This window comes from Pempheris klunzingeri, chromosome 14, assembly GCF_042242105.1.
Source record: "Pempheris klunzingeri isolate RE-2024b chromosome 14, fPemKlu1.hap1, whole genome shotgun sequence".
Classification (NCBI taxonomy): domain Eukaryota; kingdom Metazoa; phylum Chordata; class Actinopteri; order Acropomatiformes; family Pempheridae; genus Pempheris; species Pempheris klunzingeri.
In genome coordinates this window covers 21,612,141-21,625,554 of record NC_092025.1, presented here as the reverse complement: position 1 = coordinate 21,625,554, position 13,414 = coordinate 21,612,141, and the positions used below count along the sequence as shown (strand labels likewise).

The following is a 13,414-nucleotide window of genomic DNA, read 5'->3' as shown; positions in this document are numbered from 1 at the left end:
AGTTTCCTTGCTCTCTCACGAGATACAAAAGCCAAAATGAAGGATTACGTAGACATAAAGGCAATCTCTTCATTAACAGCAAACTGTCCGCTTTTTTACGACAAAAAACACATTTCAATGTGCAGCAATACATTTTGTAGCTCTATGTTATAGTTACCCAAATACCATGTAGCCAAAGAGAGGTTGTGGTGATTGCTCACAACTTTTTCCAACATGCATCTTCGATAGCTCAGTTGGTAGAGCGGAGGACTGTAGAATAATAGACAGGTATCCTTAGGTCGCTGGTTCAACTCCGGCTCGAAGGATGTGCTTTTCGTTGGCATCCCATTCAGGGTGTTTGTGTCTGTCGCTTGGAAAAGATGTCAAATAGCTTGGGCAAAAGAGAAGCTTGTCCACATTCCTTGCAACATCAATGACAGCTCGTAGTATACAACTTGGCAAAAGAGAGGTCATGGTACTTGTGTTAATCTGTCCAAATTGGAAAGACATAAAGGCAATCTCTTCATGAACAGCAAGCTGTCCGCTTGTTTTTCACAAAAAACACATTTCAATGTGCAGCAATACATTTTGTGGCTCTATGTTATGGTTACCCAAATACCATGTAGCCAAAGAGAGGTTGTGGTGGTTGCTCACAATTTCGACCAACATGCACCTTCGATAGCTCAGTTGGTAGAGCGGAGGACTGTAGAATGATAGACAGGTATCCTTAGGTCGCTGGTTCAACTCCGGCTCAAAGGATGTGCTTTTCGTTGGCATCCCATTCAGGGTGTTTGTGTCTGTCGCTTGGAAAAGATGTCAAATAGTTTGGGCAAAAGAGAAGCTTGTCCACATTCCTTGCAACATCAATGACAGCTCGTAGTATACAACTTGGCAAAAGAGAGGTCATGGTACTTGTGTTAATCTGTCCAGATTGGAAAGACATAAAGGCAATCTCTTCATGAACAGCAACCTGTCTGCTTGCTTTTCACAAAAAACACATTTCAATGTGCAGCAATACATTTTGTGGCTCTATGTTATGGTTACCCAAATACCATGTAGCCAAAGAGAGGTTGTGGTGGTTGCTCACAATTTCGACCAACATGCACCTTCGATAGCTCAGTTGGTAAAGCGGAGGACTGTAGAATGATAGACAGGTATCCTTAGGTCGCTGGTTCAACTCCGGCTCGAAGGATGTGCTTTTCGTTGGCATCCCATTCAGGGTGTTTGTGTCTGTCGCTTGGAAAAGATGTCAAATAGCTTGGGCAAAAGAGAAGCTTGTCCACATTCCTTGCAACAACAATGTCGGCAATGACCGCTCGTAGTATACAATTTAGCCAAAGAGAGGTCATGGTACTTGTGTTAATCTCTCAAGATTGGAGAGACATAAAGGCAATCTCTTCATGAACAGCAACCTGTCCGCTTGCTTTTCACAAAAAACACATTTCAATGTGCAGCAATACATTTTGTGGATCTATGTTATGGTTACCCAAATACCATGTAGCCAAAGAGAGGTTGTGGTGATTGCTCACAACTTCGACCAACATGCACCTTCGATAGCTCAGTTGGTAGAGCGGAGGACTGTAGAATGATAGACAGGTATCCTTAGGTCGCTGGTTCAACTCCGGCTCGAAGGATGTGCTTTTCGTTGGCATCCCATTCAGGGTGTTTGTGTCTGTCGCTTGGAAAAGATGTCAAATAGTTTGGGCAAAAGAGAAGCTTGTCCACATTCCTTGCAACATCAATGACAGCTCGTAGTATACAACTTGGCAAAAGAGAGGTCATGGTACTTGTGTTAATCTGTCCAGATTGGAAAGACATAAAGGCAATCTCTTCATGAACAGCAACCTGTCTGCTTGCTTTTCACAAAAAACACATTTCAATGTGCAGCAATACATTTTGTGGCTCTATGTTATGGTTACCCAAATACCATGTAGCCAAAGAGAGGTTGTGGTGATTGCTCACAACTTTTTCCAACATGCACCTTCGATAGTTCAGTTGGTAGAGCGGAGGACTGTAGAATGATAGACAGGTATCCTTAGGTCGCTGGTTCAACTCCGGCTCGAAGGATGTGCTTTTCGTTGGCATCCCATTCAGGGTGTTTGTGTCTGTCGCTTGGAAAAGATGTCAAGTACTTTGGGCGAAAAACAAGCTTGTCCACATTCGCTGGAACATCGTTGTTGCCCACGACACATGGTAGTATACAATTTGGCAAAAGAGAGGTCATGGTACTTTTGTTAATCTGTCCAAATTGGAAAGACATAAAGGCAATCTCTTCATGAACAGCAAGCTGTCCGCTTATTTTTAACAAAAAACACATTTCAATGTGCAGCAATACATTTTGTGGCTCTATGTTATGGTTACCCAAATACCATGTAGCCAAAGAGAGGTTGTGGTGATTGCTCACAACTGTAATCAACATGCACCTTCGATAGCTCAGTTGGTAGAGCGGAGGACTGTAGAATAATAGACAGGTATCCTTAGGTCGCTGGTTCAACTCCGGCTCGAAGGATGTGCTTTTCGTTGGCATCCCATTCAGGGTGTTTGTGTCTGTCGCTTGGAAAAGATGTCAAATAGTTTGGGCAAAAGAGAAGCTTGTCCACATTCCTTGCAACATCAATGACAGCTCGTAGTATACAACTTGGCAAAAGAGAGGTCATGGTATTTGTGTTAATCTGTCCAAATTGGAAAGACATAAAGGCAATCTCTTCATGAACAGCAAGCTGTCTGCTTATTTTTAACAAAAAACACATTTCAATGTGCAGCAATACATTTTGTGGCTCTATGTTATGGTTACCCGAATACCATGTAGCCAAAGAGAGGTTGTGGTGATTGCTCACAACTTTTTCCAACATGCACCTTCGATAGCTCAGTTGGTAGAGCGGAGGACTGTAGAATGATAGACAGGTATCCTTAGGTCGCTGGTTCAACTCCGGCTCGAAGGATGTGCTTTTCATTGGCATCCCATTCAGGGTGTCTGTGTCTGTCGCTTGGAAAAGATGTCAAATAGTTTGGGCAAAACAGAAGCTTGTCCACATTCCTTGCAACATCAATGTCGGCAATGACAGCTCGTAGTATACAACTTGGCAAAAGAGAGGTCATGGTACTTGTGTTAATCTGTCCAGATTGGAAAGACATAAAGGCAATCTCTTCATGAACAGCAAGCTGTCTGCTTGTTTTTCACAAAACACACATTTCAATGTGCAGCAATACATTTTGTGGCTCTATGTTATGGTTACCCAAATACCATGTAGCCAAAGAGAGGTTGTGGTGATTGCTCACAACTTCGACCAACATGCACCTTCGATAGCTCAGTTGGTAGAGCGGAGGACTGTAGAATGATAGACAGGTATCCTTAGGTCGCTGGTTCAACTCCGGCTCGAAGGATGTGCTTTTCGTTGGCATCCCATTCAGGGTGTTTGTGTCTGTCGCTTGGAAAAGATGTCAAATAGTTTGGGCAAAAGAGAAGCTTGTCCACATTCCTTGCAACATCAATGACAGCTCGTAGTATACAACTTGGCAAAAGAGAGGTCATGGTACTTGTGTTAATCTGTCCAAATTGGAAAGACATAAAGGCAATCTCTTCATGAACAGCAAGCTGTCTGCTTATTTTTAACAAAAAACACATTTCAATGTGCAGCAATACATTTTGTGGCTCTATGTTATGGTTACCCGAATACCATGTAGCCAAAGAGAGGTTGTGGTGATTGCTCACAACTTTTTCCAACATGCACCTTCGATAGCTCAGTTGGTAGAGCGGAGGACTGTAGAATGATAGACAGGTATCCTTAGGTCGCTGGTTCAACTCCGGCTCGAAGGATGTGCTTTTCGTTGGCATCCCATTCAGGGTGTCTGTGTCTGTCGCTTGGAAAAGATGTCAAATAGTTTGGGCAAAACAGAAGCTTGTCCACATTCCTTGCAACATCAATGTCGGCAATGACAGCTCGTAGTATACAACTTGGCAAAAGAGAGGTCATGGTACTTGTGTTAATCTGTCCAGATTGGAAAGACATAAAGGCAATCTCTTCATGAACAGCAAGCTGTCCGCTTGCTTTTCACAAAAAACACATTTCAATGTGCAGCAATACATTTTGTGGCTCTATGTTATGGTTACCCAAATACCATGTAGCCAAAGAGAGGTTGTGGTGATTGCTCACAACTTCGACCAACATGCACCTTCGATAGCTCAGTTGGTAGAGCGGAGGACTGTAGAATGATAGACAGGTATCCTTAGGTCGCTGGTTCAACTCCGGCTCGAAGGATGTGCTTTTCGTTGGCATCCCATTCAGGGTGTTTGTGTCTGTCGCTTGGAAAAGATGTCAAATACTTTGGGCAAAAGAGAAGCTTGTCCACATTCCTTGCAACATCAATGACAGCTCGTAGTATACAACTTGGCAAAAGAGAGGTCATGGTATTTGTGTTAATCTGTCCAAATTGGAAAGACATAAAGGCAATCTCTTCATGAACAGCAAGCTGTCTGCTTATTTTTAACAAAAAACACATTTCAATGTGCAGCAATACATTTTGTGGCTCTATGTTATGGTTACCCGAATACCATGTAGCCAAAGAGAGGTTGTGGTGATTGCTCACAACTTTTTCCAACATGCACCTTCGATAGCTCAGTTGGTAGAGCGGAGGACTGTAGAATGATAGACAGGTATCCTTAGGTCGCTGGTTCAACTCCGGCTCGAAGGATGTGCTTTTCATTGGCATCCCATTCAGGGTGTCTGTGTCTGTCGCTTGGAAAAGATGTCAAATAGTTTGGGCAAAACAGAAGCTTGTCCACATTCCTTGCAACATCAATGTCGGCAATGACAGCTCGTAGTATACAACTTGGCAAAAGAGAGGTCATGGTACTTGTGTTAATCTGTCCAGATTGGAAAGACATAAAGGCAATCTCTTCATGAACAGCAAGCTGTCTGCTTGTTTTTCACAAAACACACATTTCAATGTGCAGCAATACATTTTGTGGCTCTATGTTATGGTTACCCAAATACCATGTAGCCAAAGAGAGGTTGTGGTGATTGCTCACAACTTCGACCAACATGCACCTTTGATAGCTCAGTTGGTAGAGCGGAGGACTGTAGAATGATAGACAGGTATCCTTAGGTCGCTGGTTCAACTCCGGCTCGAAGGATGTGCTTTTCGTTGGCATCCCATTCAGGGTGTTTGTGTCTGTCGCTTGGAAAAGATGTCAAATAGTTTGGGCAAAAGAGAAGCTTGTCCACATTCCTTGCAACATCAATGACAGCTCGTAGTATACAACTTGGCAAAAGAGAGGTCATGGTACTTGTGTTAATCTGTCCAGATTGGAAAGACATAAAGGCAATCTCTTCATGAACAGCAACCTGTCTCCTTGCTTTTCACAAAAAACACATTTCAATGTGCAGCAATACATTTTGTGGCTCTATGTTATGGTTACCCAAATACCATGTAGCCAAAGAGAGGTTGTGGTGGTTGCTCACAACTTCGACCAACATGCACCTTCGATAGCTCAGTTGGTAGAGCGGAGGACTGTAGAATGATAGACAGGTATCCTTAGGTCGCTGGTTCAACTCCGGCTCGAAGGATGTGCTTTTCGTTGGCATCCCATTCAGGGTGTTTGTGTCTGTCGCTTGGAAAAGATGTCAAATAGCTTGGGCAAAAGAGAAGCTTGTCCACATTCCTTGCAACATCAATGACAGCTCGTAGTATACAACTTGGCAAAAGAGAGGTCATGGTACTTGTGTTAATCTGTCCAAATTGCAAAGACATAAAGGCAATTTCTTCATGAACAGCAAGCTGTCTGCTTATTTTTAACAAAAAACACATTTCAATGTGCAGCAATACATTTTGTGGATCTATGTTATGGTTACCCAAATACCATGTAGCCAAAGAGAGGTTGTGGTGATTGCTCACAACTTCGACCAACATGCACCTTCGATAGCTCAGTTGGTAGAGCGGAGGACTGTAGAATGATAGACAGGTATCCTTAGGTCGCTGGTTCAACTCCGGCTCGAAGGATGTGCCTTTCGTTGGCATCCCATTCAGGGTGTCTGTGTCTGTCGCTTGGAAAAGATGTCAAATAGTTTGGGCAAAACAGAAGCTTGTCCACATTCCTTGCAACATCAATGTCGGCAATGACCGCTCGTAGTATACAATTTGGCCAAAGAGAGGTCATGGTACTTGTGTTAATCTCTCAAGATTGGAGAGACATAAAGGCAATCTCTTCATGAACAGCAAGCTGTCTGCTTATTTTTCACAAAAAACACATTTCAATGTGCAGCAATACATTTTGTGGATCTATGTTATGGTTACCCAAATACCATGTAGCCAAAGAGAGGTTGTGGTGATTGCTCACAACTTCGACCAACATGCACCTTCGATAGCTCAGTTGGTAGAGCGGAGGACTGTAGAATGATAGACAGGTATCCTTAGGTCGCTGGTTCAACTCCGGCTCGAAGGATGTGCTTTTCGTTGGCATCCCATTCAGGGTGTTTGTGTCTGTCGCTTGGAAAAGATGTCAAATAGCTTGGGCAAAAGAGAAGCTTGTCCACATTCCTTGCAACATCAATGATGTCTGCTTATTTTTAACAAAAAACACATTTCAATGTGCAGCAATACATTTTGTGGCTCTATGTTATGGTTACCCAAATACCATGTAGCCAAAGAGAGGTTGTGGTGATTGCTCACAACTGTAATCAACATGCACCTTCGATAGCTCAGTTGGTAGAGCGGAGGACTGTAGAATAATAGACAGGTATCCTTAGGTCGCTGGTTCAACTCCGGCTCGAAGGATGTGCTTTTCGTTGGCATCCCATTCAGGGTGTTTGTGTCTGCCGCTTGGAAAAGATGTCAAATAGTTTGGGCAAAAGAGAACCTCGTCCACATTCCTTGCAACATCAATGTCGGCAATGACAGCTCGTAGTATACAACTTGGCAAAAGAGAGGTCATGGTACTTGTGTTAATCTGTCCAAATTGGAAAGACATAAAGGCAATCTCTTCATGAACAGCAAGCTGTCTGCTTATTTTTCACAAAAAACACATTTCAATGTGCAGCAATACATTTTGTGGATCTATGTTATGGTTACCCAAATACCATGTAGCCAAAGAGAGGTTGTGGTGATTGCTCACAACTTCGACCAACATGCACCTTCGATAGCTCAGTTGGTAGAGCGGAGGACTGTAGAATGATAGACAGGTATCCTTAGGTCGCTGGTTCAACTCCGGCTCGAAGGATGTGCTTTTCGTTGGCATCCCATTCAGGGTGTCTGTGTCTGTCGCTTGGAAAAGATGTCAAGTACTTTGGGCGAAAAACAAGCTTGTCCACATTCGCTGGAACATCGTTGTTGCCCACGACACATGGTAGTATACAATTTGGCAAAAGAGAGGTCATGGTACTTGTGTTAATCTCTCAAGATTGGAGAGACATAAAGGCAATCTCTTCATGAACAGCAAACTGTCTGCTTGTTTTTCACAAAAAACACATTTCAATGTGCAGCAATACATTTTGTGGCTCTATGTTATAGTTACCCAAATACCATGTAGCCAAAGAGAGGTTGTGGTGATTGCTCACAACTTTTTCCAACATGCACCTTCGATAGCTCAGTTGGTAGAGCGGAGGACTGTAGAATAATAGACAGGTATCCTTAGGTCGCTGGTTCAACTCCGGCTCGAAGGATGTGCTTTTCGTTGGCATCCCATTCAGAATGTTTGTCTCTGTCGCTTGGAAAAGATGTCAAATAGTTGGGGCAAAACAGAAGCTTGTCCACATTCCTTGCAACATCAATGACCGCTCGTAGTATACAATTTGGCAAAAGAGAGGTCATGGTACTTGTGTTAATCTGTACAGATTGGAAAGACATAAAGGCAATCTCTTCATGAACAGCAAGCTGTCCGCTTGTTTTCGACAAAAAACACATTTCAATGTGCAGCAATACATTTTGTGGCTCTATGTTATGGTTACCCAAATACCATGTAGCCAAAGAGAGGTTGTGGTGATTGCTCACAACTGTAACCAACATGCACCTTCGATAGCTCAGTTGGTAGAGCGGAGGACTGTAGAATGATAGACAGGTATCCTTAGGTCGCTGGTTCAACTCCGGCTCGAAGGATGTGCTTTTCGTTGGCATCCCATTCAGGGTGTTTGTGTCTGCCGCTTGGAAAAGATGTCAAATAGTTTGGGCAAAAGAGAAGCTCGTCCACATTCCTTGCAACATCAATGTCGGCAATGACAGCTCGTAGTATACAACTTGGCAAAAGAGAGGTCATGGTACTTGTGTTAATCTGTCCAAATTGGAAAGACATAAAGGCAATCTCTTCATGAACAGCAAGCTGTCTGCTTATTTTTCACAAAAAACACATTTCAATGTGCAGCAATACATTTTGTGGATCTATGTTATGGTTACCCAAATACCATGTAGCCAAAGAGAGGTTGTGGTGATTGCTCACAACTTCGACCAACATGCACCTTCGATAGCTCAGTTGGTAGAGCGGAGGACTGTAGAATGATAGACAGGTATCTATAGGTCGCTGGTTCAACTCCGGCTCGAAGGATGTGCTTTTCGTTGGCATCCCATTCAGGGTGTTTGTGTCTGTCGCTTGGAAAAGATGTCAAATAGCTTGGGCAAAAGAGAAGCTTGTCCACATTCCTTGCAACATCAATGACAGCTCGTAGTATACAACTTGGCAAAAGAGAGGTCATGGTACTTGTGTTAATCTGTCCAAATTGGAAAGACATAAAGGCAATCTCTTCATGAACAGCAAGCTGTCTGCTTATTTTTAACAAAAAACACATTTCAATGTGCAGCAATACATTTTGTGGCTCTATGTTATGGTTACCCAAATACCATGTAGCCAAAGAGAGGTTGTGGTGATTACTCACAACTGTAATCAACATGCACCTTCGATAGCTCAGTTGGTAGAGCGGAGGACTGTAGAATGATAGACAGGTATCCTTAGGTCGCTGGTTCAACTCCGGCTCGAAGGATGTGCTTTTCGTTGGCATCCCATTCAGGGTGTTTGTGTCTGCCGCTTGGAAAAGATGTCAAATAGTTTGGGCAAAAGAGAACCTCGTCCACATTCCTTGCAACATCAATGTCGGCAATGACAGCTCGTAGTATACAACTTGGCAAAAGAGAGGTCATGGTACTTGTGTTAATCTGTCCAAATTGGAAAGACATAAAGGCAATCTCTTCATGAACAGCAAACTGTCTGCTTATTTTTCAAAAAAAACACATTTCAATGTGCAGCAATACATTTTGTGGATCTATGTTATGGTTACCCAAATACCATGTAGCCAAAGAGAGGTTGTGGTGATTGCTCACAACTTCGACCAACATGCACCTTCGATAGCTCAGTTGGTAGAGCGGAGGACTGTAGAATGATAGACAGGTATCCTTAGGTCGCTGGTTCAACTCCGGCTCGAAGGATGTGCTTTTCGTTGGCATCCCATTCAGGGTGTTTGTGTCTGTCGCTTGGAAAAGATGTCAAATAGCTTGGGCAAAAGAGAAGCTTGTCCACATTCCTTGCAACATCAATGACAGCTCGTAGTATACAACTTGGCAAAAGAGAGGTCATGGTACTTGTGTTAATCTCTCAAGATTGGAGAGACATAAAGGCAATCTCTTCATGAACAACAACCTGTCTGCTTGCTTTTCACAAAAAACACATTTCAATGTGCAGCAATACATTTTGTGGCTCTATGTTATGGTTACCCAAATACCATGTAGCCAAAGAGAGGTTGTGGTGATTGCTCACAACTGTAATCAACATGCACCTTCGATAGCTCAGTTGGTAGAGCGGAGGACTGTAGAATGATAGACAGGTATCCTTAGGTCGCTGGTTCAACTCCGGCTCGAAGGATGTGCTTTTCGTTGGCATCCCATTCAGGGTGTTTGTGTCTGCCGCTTGGAAAAGATGTCAAATAGTTTGGGCAAAAGAGAACCTCGTCCACATTCCTTGCAACATCAATGTCGGCAATGACAGCTCGTAGTATACAACTTGGCAAAAGAGAGGTCATGGTACTTGTGTTAATCTGTCCAAATTGGAAAGACATAAAGGCAATCTCTTCATGAACAGCAAGCTGTCTGCTTATTTTTCACAAAAAACACATTTCAATGTGCAGCAATACATTTTGTGGATCTATGTTATGGTTACCCAAATACCATGTAGCCAAAGAGAGGTTGTGGTGATTGCTCACAACTTCGACCAACATGCACCTTCGATAGCTCAGTTGGTAGAGCGGAGGACTGTAGAATAATAGACAGGTATCCTTAGGTCGCTGGTTCAACTCCGGCTCGAAGGATGTGCTTTTCGTTGGCATCCCATTCAGGGTGTTTGTGTCTGTCGCTTGGAAAAGATGTCAAATAGCTTGGGCAAAAGAGAAGCTTGTCCACATTCCTTGCAACATCAATGACAGCTCGTAGTATACAACTTGGCAAAAGAGAGGTCATGGTACTTGTGTTAATCTCTCAAGATTGGAGAGACATAAAGGCAATCTCTTCATGAACAACAACCTGTCCGCTTGCTTTTCACAAAAAACACATTTCAATGTGCAGCAATACATTTTGTGGCTCTATGTTATGGTTACCCAAATACCATGTAGCCAAAGAGAGGTTGTGGTGATTGCTCACAACTTTTTCCAACATGCACCTTCGATAGCTCAGTTGGTAGAGCGGAGGACTGTAGAATGATAGACAGGTATCCTTAGGTCGCTGGTTCAACTCCGGCTCGAAGGATGTGCTTTTCGTTGGCATCCCATTCAGGGTGTTTGTGTCTGCCGCTTGGAAAAGATGTCAAATAGTTTGGGCAAAAGAGAAGCTCGTCCACATTCCTTGCAACATCAATGACAGCTCGTAGTATACAACTTGGCAAAAGAGAGGTCATGGTACTTGTGTTAATCTGTCCAAATTGGAAAGACATAAAGGCAATCTCTTCATGAACAGCAAGCTGTCTGCTTATTTTTAACAAAAAACACATTTCAATGTGCAGCAATACATTTTGTGGCTCTATGTTATGGTTACCCAAATACCATGTAGCCAAAGAGAGGTTGTGGTGATTGCTCACAACTGTAATCAACATGCACCTTCGATAGCTCAGTTGGTAGAGCGGAGGACTGTAGAATAATAGACAGGTATCCTTAGGTCGCTGGTTCAACTCCGGCTCGAAGGATGTGCTTTTCGTTGGCATCCCATTCAGGGTGTTTGTGTCTGTCGCTTGGAAAAGATGTCAAATAGTTTGGGCAAAAGAGAACCTCGTCCACATTCCTTGCAACATCAATGTCGGCAATGACAGCTCGTAGTATACAACTTGGCAAAAGAGAGGTCATGGTACTTGTGTTAATCTGTCCAAATTGGAAAGACATAAAGGCAATCTCTTCATGAACAGCAAGCTGTCTGCTTATTTTTCACAAAAAACACATTTCAATGTGCAGCAATACATTTTGTGGATCTATGTTATGGTTACCCAAATACCATGTAGCCAAAGAGAGGTTGTGGTGATTGCTCACAACTTCGACCAACATGCACCTTCGATAGCTCAGTTGGTAGAGCGGAGGACTGTAGAATGATAGACAGGTATCCTTAGGTCGCTGGTTCAACTCCGGCTCGAAGGATGTGCTTTTCGTTGGCATCCCATTCAGGGTGTCTGTGTCTGTCGCTTGGAAAAGATGTCAAGTACTTTGGGCGAAAAACAAGCTTGTCCACATTCGCTGGAACATCGTTGTTGCCCACGACACATGGTAGTATACAATTTGGCAAAAGAGAGGTCATGGTACTTGTGTTAATCTCTCAAGATTGGAGAGACATAAAGGCAATCTCTTCATGAACAGCAAACTGTCTGCTTGTTTTTCACAAAAAACACATTTCAATGTGCAGCAATACATTTTGTGGCTCTATGTTATAGTTACCCAAATACCATGTAGCCAAAGAGAGGTTGTGGTGATTGCTCACAACTTTTTCCAACATGCACCTTCGATAGCTCAGTTGGTAGAGCGGAGGACTGTAGAATGATAGACAGGTATCCTTAGGTCGCTGGTTCAACTCCGGCTCGAAGGATGTGCTTTTCGTTGGCATCCCATTCAGGGTGTTTGTGTCTGCCGCTTGGAAAAGATGTCAAATAGTTTGGGCAAAAGAGAAGCTCGTCCACATTCCTTGCAACATCAATGTCGGCAATGACAGCTCGTAGTATACAACTTGGCAAAAGAGAGGTCATGGTACTTGTGTTAATCTGTCCAAATTGGAAAGACATAAAGGCAATCTCTTCATGAACAGCAAGCTGTCTGCTTATTTTTCACAAAAAACACATTTCAATGTGCAGCAATACATTTTGTGGATCTATGTTATGGTTACCCAAATACCATGTAGCCAAAGAGAGGTTGTGGTGATTGCTCACAACTTCGACCAACATGCACCTTCGATAGCTCAGTTGGTAGAGCGGAGGACTGTAGAATGATAGACAGGTATCTATAGGTCGCTGGTTCAACTCCGGCTCGAAGGATGTGCTTTTCGTTGGCATCCCATTCAGGGTGTTTGTGTCTGTCGCTTGGAAAAGATGTCAAATAGTTTGGGCAAAAGAGAAGCTTGTCCACATTCCTTGCAACATCAATGACAGCTCGTAGTATACAACTTGGCAAAAGAGAGGTCATGGTACTTGTGTTAATCTGTCCAAATTGGAAAGACATAAAGGCAATCTCTTCATGAACAGCAAGCTGTCTGCTTATTTTTAACAAAAAACACATTTCAATGTGCAGCAATACATTTTGTGGCTCTATGTTATGGTTACCCAAATACCATGTAGCCAAAGAGAGGTTGTGGTGATTGCTCACAACTGTAATCAACATGCACCTTCGATAGCTCAGTTGGTAGAGCGGAGGACTGTAGAATGATAGACAGGTATCCTTAGGTCGCTGGTTCAACTCCGGCTCGAAGGATGTGCTTTTCGTTGGCATCCCATTCAGGGTGTTTGTGTCTGCCGCTTGGAAAAGATGTCAAATAGTTTGGGCAAAAGAGAACCTCGTCCACATTCCTTGCAACATCAATGTCGGCAATGACAGCTCGTAGTATACAACTTGGCAAAAGAGAGGTCATGGTACTTGTGTTAATCTGTCCAAATTGGAAAGACATAAAGGCAATCTCTTCATGAACAGCAAGCTGTCTGCTTATTTTTCACAAAAAACACATTTCAATGTGCAGCAATACATTTTGTGGATCTATGTTATGGTTACCCAAATACCATGTAGCCAAAGAGAGGTTGTGGTGATTGCTCACAACTTCGACCAACATGCACCTTCGATAGCTCAGTTGGTAGAGCGGAGGACTGTAGAATGATAGACAGGTATCCTTAGGTCGCTGGTTCAACTCCGGCTCGAAGGATGTGCTTTTCGTTGGCATCCCATTCAGGGTGTTTGTGTCTGTCGCTTGGAAAAGATGTCAAATAGCTTGGGCAAAAGAGAAGCTT

At 43.1% G+C, this 13,414-nt stretch overlaps 31 non-coding genes across 31 annotated transcripts; all 31 read left to right on the top strand.

Annotated features, from left to right (window-relative positions):
* Window positions 1–218: 218 nt before the first annotated feature.
* trnay-gua (transfer RNA tyrosine (anticodon GUA)) lies at window positions 219–305 on the top strand. Its single transcript is given in 2 exon segments — window positions 219–255; window positions 270–305. It is a non-coding gene; the product is annotated as a tRNA-Tyr (tRNA).
* Window positions 306–651: 346 nt separating this feature from the next.
* On the top strand, window positions 652–738 carry trnay-gua (transfer RNA tyrosine (anticodon GUA)). Its single transcript is given in 2 exon segments — window positions 652–688; window positions 703–738. It is a non-coding gene; the product is annotated as a tRNA-Tyr (tRNA).
* Window positions 739–1,084: 346 nt separating this feature from the next.
* On the top strand, window positions 1,085–1,171 carry trnay-gua (transfer RNA tyrosine (anticodon GUA)). The gene is given in 2 exon segments: window positions 1,085–1,121; window positions 1,136–1,171. It is a non-coding gene; the product is annotated as a tRNA-Tyr (tRNA).
* A 355-nt stretch (window positions 1,172–1,526) lies between these two features.
* On the top strand, window positions 1,527–1,613 carry trnay-gua (transfer RNA tyrosine (anticodon GUA)). Its single transcript is given in 2 exon segments — window positions 1,527–1,563; window positions 1,578–1,613. It is a non-coding gene; the product is annotated as a tRNA-Tyr (tRNA).
* Window positions 1,614–1,959: 346 nt separating this feature from the next.
* trnay-gua (transfer RNA tyrosine (anticodon GUA)) lies at window positions 1,960–2,046 on the top strand. Its single transcript is given in 2 exon segments — window positions 1,960–1,996; window positions 2,011–2,046. It is a non-coding gene; the product is annotated as a tRNA-Tyr (tRNA).
* A 355-nt stretch (window positions 2,047–2,401) lies between these two features.
* Window positions 2,402–2,488, top strand: trnay-gua (transfer RNA tyrosine (anticodon GUA)). Its single transcript is given in 2 exon segments — window positions 2,402–2,438; window positions 2,453–2,488. It is a non-coding gene; the product is annotated as a tRNA-Tyr (tRNA).
* A 346-nt stretch (window positions 2,489–2,834) lies between these two features.
* On the top strand, window positions 2,835–2,921 carry trnay-gua (transfer RNA tyrosine (anticodon GUA)). The gene is given in 2 exon segments: window positions 2,835–2,871; window positions 2,886–2,921. It is a non-coding gene; the product is annotated as a tRNA-Tyr (tRNA).
* A 355-nt stretch (window positions 2,922–3,276) lies between these two features.
* On the top strand, window positions 3,277–3,363 carry trnay-gua (transfer RNA tyrosine (anticodon GUA)). The gene is given in 2 exon segments: window positions 3,277–3,313; window positions 3,328–3,363. It is a non-coding gene; the product is annotated as a tRNA-Tyr (tRNA).
* A 346-nt stretch (window positions 3,364–3,709) lies between these two features.
* On the top strand, window positions 3,710–3,796 carry trnay-gua (transfer RNA tyrosine (anticodon GUA)). Its single transcript is given in 2 exon segments — window positions 3,710–3,746; window positions 3,761–3,796. It is a non-coding gene; the product is annotated as a tRNA-Tyr (tRNA).
* A 355-nt stretch (window positions 3,797–4,151) lies between these two features.
* trnay-gua (transfer RNA tyrosine (anticodon GUA)) lies at window positions 4,152–4,238 on the top strand. The gene is given in 2 exon segments: window positions 4,152–4,188; window positions 4,203–4,238. It is a non-coding gene; the product is annotated as a tRNA-Tyr (tRNA).
* Window positions 4,239–4,584: 346 nt separating this feature from the next.
* On the top strand, window positions 4,585–4,671 carry trnay-gua (transfer RNA tyrosine (anticodon GUA)). The gene is given in 2 exon segments: window positions 4,585–4,621; window positions 4,636–4,671. It is a non-coding gene; the product is annotated as a tRNA-Tyr (tRNA).
* A 355-nt stretch (window positions 4,672–5,026) lies between these two features.
* trnay-gua (transfer RNA tyrosine (anticodon GUA)) lies at window positions 5,027–5,113 on the top strand. The gene is given in 2 exon segments: window positions 5,027–5,063; window positions 5,078–5,113. It is a non-coding gene; the product is annotated as a tRNA-Tyr (tRNA).
* A 346-nt stretch (window positions 5,114–5,459) lies between these two features.
* On the top strand, window positions 5,460–5,546 carry trnay-gua (transfer RNA tyrosine (anticodon GUA)). Its single transcript is given in 2 exon segments — window positions 5,460–5,496; window positions 5,511–5,546. It is a non-coding gene; the product is annotated as a tRNA-Tyr (tRNA).
* Window positions 5,547–5,892: 346 nt separating this feature from the next.
* Window positions 5,893–5,979, top strand: trnay-gua (transfer RNA tyrosine (anticodon GUA)). Its single transcript is given in 2 exon segments — window positions 5,893–5,929; window positions 5,944–5,979. It is a non-coding gene; the product is annotated as a tRNA-Tyr (tRNA).
* Window positions 5,980–6,334: 355 nt separating this feature from the next.
* trnay-gua (transfer RNA tyrosine (anticodon GUA)) lies at window positions 6,335–6,421 on the top strand. The gene is given in 2 exon segments: window positions 6,335–6,371; window positions 6,386–6,421. It is a non-coding gene; the product is annotated as a tRNA-Tyr (tRNA).
* Window positions 6,422–6,666: 245 nt separating this feature from the next.
* On the top strand, window positions 6,667–6,753 carry trnay-gua (transfer RNA tyrosine (anticodon GUA)). Its single transcript is given in 2 exon segments — window positions 6,667–6,703; window positions 6,718–6,753. It is a non-coding gene; the product is annotated as a tRNA-Tyr (tRNA).
* Window positions 6,754–7,108: 355 nt separating this feature from the next.
* Window positions 7,109–7,195, top strand: trnay-gua (transfer RNA tyrosine (anticodon GUA)). The gene is given in 2 exon segments: window positions 7,109–7,145; window positions 7,160–7,195. It is a non-coding gene; the product is annotated as a tRNA-Tyr (tRNA).
* Window positions 7,196–7,550: 355 nt separating this feature from the next.
* trnay-gua (transfer RNA tyrosine (anticodon GUA)) lies at window positions 7,551–7,637 on the top strand. Its single transcript is given in 2 exon segments — window positions 7,551–7,587; window positions 7,602–7,637. It is a non-coding gene; the product is annotated as a tRNA-Tyr (tRNA).
* Window positions 7,638–7,983: 346 nt separating this feature from the next.
* Window positions 7,984–8,070, top strand: trnay-gua (transfer RNA tyrosine (anticodon GUA)). Its single transcript is given in 2 exon segments — window positions 7,984–8,020; window positions 8,035–8,070. It is a non-coding gene; the product is annotated as a tRNA-Tyr (tRNA).
* Window positions 8,071–8,425: 355 nt separating this feature from the next.
* trnay-gua (transfer RNA tyrosine (anticodon GUA)) lies at window positions 8,426–8,512 on the top strand. The gene is given in 2 exon segments: window positions 8,426–8,462; window positions 8,477–8,512. It is a non-coding gene; the product is annotated as a tRNA-Tyr (tRNA).
* A 346-nt stretch (window positions 8,513–8,858) lies between these two features.
* Window positions 8,859–8,945, top strand: trnay-gua (transfer RNA tyrosine (anticodon GUA)). The gene is given in 2 exon segments: window positions 8,859–8,895; window positions 8,910–8,945. It is a non-coding gene; the product is annotated as a tRNA-Tyr (tRNA).
* Window positions 8,946–9,300: 355 nt separating this feature from the next.
* trnay-gua (transfer RNA tyrosine (anticodon GUA)) lies at window positions 9,301–9,387 on the top strand. The gene is given in 2 exon segments: window positions 9,301–9,337; window positions 9,352–9,387. It is a non-coding gene; the product is annotated as a tRNA-Tyr (tRNA).
* Window positions 9,388–9,733: 346 nt separating this feature from the next.
* trnay-gua (transfer RNA tyrosine (anticodon GUA)) lies at window positions 9,734–9,820 on the top strand. Its single transcript is given in 2 exon segments — window positions 9,734–9,770; window positions 9,785–9,820. It is a non-coding gene; the product is annotated as a tRNA-Tyr (tRNA).
* A 355-nt stretch (window positions 9,821–10,175) lies between these two features.
* On the top strand, window positions 10,176–10,262 carry trnay-gua (transfer RNA tyrosine (anticodon GUA)). Its single transcript is given in 2 exon segments — window positions 10,176–10,212; window positions 10,227–10,262. It is a non-coding gene; the product is annotated as a tRNA-Tyr (tRNA).
* Window positions 10,263–10,608: 346 nt separating this feature from the next.
* On the top strand, window positions 10,609–10,695 carry trnay-gua (transfer RNA tyrosine (anticodon GUA)). Its single transcript is given in 2 exon segments — window positions 10,609–10,645; window positions 10,660–10,695. It is a non-coding gene; the product is annotated as a tRNA-Tyr (tRNA).
* A 346-nt stretch (window positions 10,696–11,041) lies between these two features.
* On the top strand, window positions 11,042–11,128 carry trnay-gua (transfer RNA tyrosine (anticodon GUA)). Its single transcript is given in 2 exon segments — window positions 11,042–11,078; window positions 11,093–11,128. It is a non-coding gene; the product is annotated as a tRNA-Tyr (tRNA).
* A 355-nt stretch (window positions 11,129–11,483) lies between these two features.
* trnay-gua (transfer RNA tyrosine (anticodon GUA)) lies at window positions 11,484–11,570 on the top strand. Its single transcript is given in 2 exon segments — window positions 11,484–11,520; window positions 11,535–11,570. It is a non-coding gene; the product is annotated as a tRNA-Tyr (tRNA).
* A 355-nt stretch (window positions 11,571–11,925) lies between these two features.
* On the top strand, window positions 11,926–12,012 carry trnay-gua (transfer RNA tyrosine (anticodon GUA)). The gene is given in 2 exon segments: window positions 11,926–11,962; window positions 11,977–12,012. It is a non-coding gene; the product is annotated as a tRNA-Tyr (tRNA).
* A 355-nt stretch (window positions 12,013–12,367) lies between these two features.
* Window positions 12,368–12,454, top strand: trnay-gua (transfer RNA tyrosine (anticodon GUA)). The gene is given in 2 exon segments: window positions 12,368–12,404; window positions 12,419–12,454. It is a non-coding gene; the product is annotated as a tRNA-Tyr (tRNA).
* Window positions 12,455–12,800: 346 nt separating this feature from the next.
* trnay-gua (transfer RNA tyrosine (anticodon GUA)) lies at window positions 12,801–12,887 on the top strand. The gene is given in 2 exon segments: window positions 12,801–12,837; window positions 12,852–12,887. It is a non-coding gene; the product is annotated as a tRNA-Tyr (tRNA).
* A 355-nt stretch (window positions 12,888–13,242) lies between these two features.
* Window positions 13,243–13,329, top strand: trnay-gua (transfer RNA tyrosine (anticodon GUA)). The gene is given in 2 exon segments: window positions 13,243–13,279; window positions 13,294–13,329. It is a non-coding gene; the product is annotated as a tRNA-Tyr (tRNA).
* Window positions 13,330–13,414: the final 85 nt, after the last annotated feature.